The sequence below is a fragment of the Gavialis gangeticus genome, unplaced genomic scaffold, assembly GCF_001723915.1.
Source record: "Gavialis gangeticus isolate Ggan-Ray unplaced genomic scaffold, GavGan_comp1, whole genome shotgun sequence".
NCBI classification, from domain to species: domain Eukaryota; kingdom Metazoa; phylum Chordata; order Crocodylia; family Gavialidae; genus Gavialis; species Gavialis gangeticus.
Genome location: NW_017729004.1, coordinates 79,738 through 83,132, shown reverse-complemented (window position 1 = coordinate 83,132; position 3,395 = coordinate 79,738). Strand labels below are relative to the sequence as shown.

Genomic DNA, 3,395 nt, shown 5'->3' with positions numbered 1-3,395 from the left:
GGCCGAGCTGCCCCTCGCCCGTGAGCCCGGCTGAGGCCGGCCAGCGTGCCATGCCCCGCGCACCCGGCACGGCCGCGCGGCCCCCCCAGCACGTGCGACTCCCGTCTGCCCGGTCTGGCACAGGTAGGTCAGACCTGTCAGCTGTGGCCTGGCCCCGGGGGTCACACGGTCTGTCCAAGGGGTGTCGTGGCACCGGGCCTGGCCGGAGGAGCCCTGGCAGAGCAGAGTTGCTCTGTCAGCCCCTTTCGCTGAGCTCTACCCCTTCTCAGGGCCATTGCCCCTGCTGCAAGGGGTCCTGGCCCAGGCCCAGACATGGGCACCTGAGGCAGTGGATGGGGCAGGAGCATGGCGGGAGGAGCACATCACGGTGCCCTTCTCCTTGCGTGTGGCCAGCCCAGCTGGGGCCTGCCAGACGGAGCCAGAGCCTTGGCTGGGCACCTGCCGGCATCAGGCCAGCGCTCGCCACCCTGCTCTGCCCGGCTTCGCTGAGTCCTCCGCTGCCTCCTGCCCGCCGCCTCCACCAGGCCCTCTGCTGTGCTTCAGCCTGCTGGGGTCTGCCAGCCGGCTCGGCCGCTGCGTGCGCTGGCGCTCTCTGCCCCGCAGCTGGAAGGCCTCACGCCCTGAGCCTGCTGAGTTGGTGGCTGCAGGTGCTGAGGGTGGCAGAGGGCAGGGTGGGCAGCACCTTAGAGACCGAGTGGCTCCAAAGCAGCAGCCTGCTTTGCTGCATGCTGATGCTGTGACGTGAGCAGAGGGCCATGCAGTTGACAGCCGGAGACCACATAGCGCAGATGCTGTTCCCTTTGATTTAAGAGTAGAAGGGGCAGCGGTCTGGCCTCCTATGTGCCCCATGGGTGGGCTCCTGCCCATTGCTGCCGGTGACCGGCTCTTCCAGGCACAGGCTTCCTGTCTTGGTGCTCGCTCCAAGGAACAGGGAACCTGTCGCATCTTTGGATCGGGTCTTGTCACCAGAGAAAACGGTGCCTTGTTTCTAGTCTGTCCTGTGCTGCTGGAGGCTTCAGCCCTGGGCTCCTCAGGTGCGAAGCTGCCTGTTGCCACCTGATCTGTTCCCGCGGGTGCAGTGGAGTTGGCTCTGATGCTGAGGCTGGCAGGGATCCTGTCACTCCTGAGGCCTCACACAGGTGGGATACTCACCCAGTGACTTCGACCTCCAGCCCAGCCTGCAGCTCTGAGAAGGGCATTGATCCTGACCTTCAGCCTGGTGAGCGGGGCTTGGATGAGAGCAAGCTGGGACGGGTGCAGCCCAGGTGTGTGTGAGAGATCCTGGAAGACGGGGGAGCAGTGGGAAGAGGAGGGCAGTGGGCTGTGTCCACCTGTGCTGTTATTTCCACTCCAGTTTGCTCTTCATAGGCCAGGGGATGTTACTTCCTCTGGCAGCTGGTGCAGCATGTTGCTGCCTCCTGCCCCTTGTCCTTTCCAGGGAGGGGCCTGCCTTGTCTCCACAATCCCAGGTCTTCCTTGGGGTTGCTCCTGTTGCTGTCACTTTGCTAGACCAGCAGCCTGTGCCCTGCGCTGGCTGACATCTTCTGGTCATCAAGACATTGAGGCTACCCCAGAATGCAGCCCCCTGCTACCGCCTTGCAAGCGGTGCAGACCTGTGGCCTTCCCGTGCAGATGAAATGCTCCTAACAAGGGCGCGTTCCAGAGTCTGCACGGGGGTCGGGCAGCTTCGGCTGGAGCTGCGTTGTGGGCTGCATCTGAAAGCTCTGGATGCTCTGAGACGTGCCTCTCTCCGAGCAAGATCTGCTGCTGTTGCTGGAGCCACCCCACTGCCCCCTCGTGTGAATGGAGGGGAGCAGGAGGTCTGGGTGGAAAGAGGCACAGAGGTAGGTGCCTGTAGGCATGGGGAGGCCTGTTGGCTGGCAGACTTGCTTCATGTGCATTTAATTGGTGCCCAAGGCCCATAGCCCTGAACACAGACACTTTAGCCAGGCCCAAGGAGTTGTAGGTAACGTCCTGATTTTCCCAGCCTGGACTGGAAATGTTTGTGTTAGTCTCCAGAAACCATTTGGATCTGCACCTGACCTGGGGACTGTCCAACTCTTTTCATGGGGAAGCAAGATGCTCAGAAAGTGCCTGTGTGTGTGCCTGTGCGCTTCCAGCTGGGAGACCTGTGTGCTGTGTGCAGATGTCTCTGGGATTTAGTAACTGAACACTAGGGCCAGGCTGGTGGCTGCCCTGGCCTTAGGGCCCTGCTGTTCACAGGGAAGCTGTTGGGTGCGCGGTGGATAGGAAGCGTGGGGCCGCTGCAGGCATGCATGTCTGTGTGGAAGGGCCCAGAGCAGGTGATGGGAGCAGGGGAAGGTTGTCTGCTCTACCTGCTGTGATCATTCCTGGGCTTGGACACAGGCCAGCTCTGCCTGGTCAGAATAACATGGCTGTGATGGTCTGCCTGACCTGTCGCTCTGTCTGGGCTCCTCTCCTCCTAATCCATTGCTCAGCTCCTTCTCCCCCAAGACGCCCAACAAACTTCCTGTCCTCGCCTTGCTGGCAGTCGCTTATGCCAGGCCTGGCTGTTGAGCCATCCTACTGTCTTCCCATGCCTTGAGTCTTGGCCTTTGCCAGGCTGTGGGCCCAGGACAGATTTCCTCTTTATTTGTCATGTGTCAGTCTCTCGTTTGTTAAGCAAAGCCTTTGGCTGAGCTTGCAGATGGGTTTCATTGTAAAGGGGCTGTTTGCAGATGCTTCTGCCTTCACTGGCTACGATGCTTTATTCTGAAATCTGCCATGTTTGGTTCCTGCCTGGCGGGGATTTTTTTAACATTTGAGTGAAAATCATCCTTCTCCTTTTAGGAAGGAAGATGGTGAGGAGGAAATGTGTTGAGCTTGTGTAAGAACGTGGCTCCGGTCTGATGCAGAGCTTTGGCGTGCTGCGGGAAGCGGTGGTAGGTCAATGCTTGGCAGGGAAGCGATCCCTAGATTGTACACGTGTCTTCTGTGGTCTGATGGCAATTGGACCCAATCTGGCGATGATACTGGATATAAAAGCCCTGTTTTGCACCTTCTACATTCTACTAGGCTGCCATTCTCCAGCAGCGCATACATGGCAGGAGGAGATAGAGTAAAATCCTTCCCTGTTAGGGTGACGTCAGGATGGAGAAGCCGAGTTGCATTTGCAACTGTTGGTTCACGGGGAATGTTCTGTAAAAATTGCCTGCGGATGACTTGGGAACAAGGGCTCAGCCTTGCTTTTGCCGCTTTTCAAGTGCTGCACAGTTTATCATTCTTCCTTTTCTTGCTTTGCCCCTCGGGAGGATGTCGGGATGATTGGTCTGTGTCAGACCCGTGCTCCAGCTAGCTCAGTTCTCTGTACTAGCAGTGGTCAGGACCAGTTGCTGCAGAGGAAGATGCAGAGTAGGTGATTACTCATAGCTCCA

At 58.8% G+C, this 3,395-nt stretch overlaps 1 long non-coding RNA gene across 2 annotated transcripts in view; it reads left to right on the top strand.

The window, feature by feature from the left end:
* The window catches only part of LOC109291128, a 23,184-nt gene that overhangs the window by 12,499 nt on the left and 7,290 nt on the right, over positions 1–3,395 (top strand). The window contains exon 3 of one of the 2 annotated variants that reach the window (XR_002095752.1): positions 2,687–2,697. The exons of the other annotated variant lie outside the window; for it this stretch is intronic. This is a non-coding gene — a long non-coding RNA (uncharacterized LOC109291128). Of the gene's footprint in view, positions 1–2,686; positions 2,698–3,395 lie in introns of those variants that run through there. 2 annotated transcript variants of the gene reach the window in all.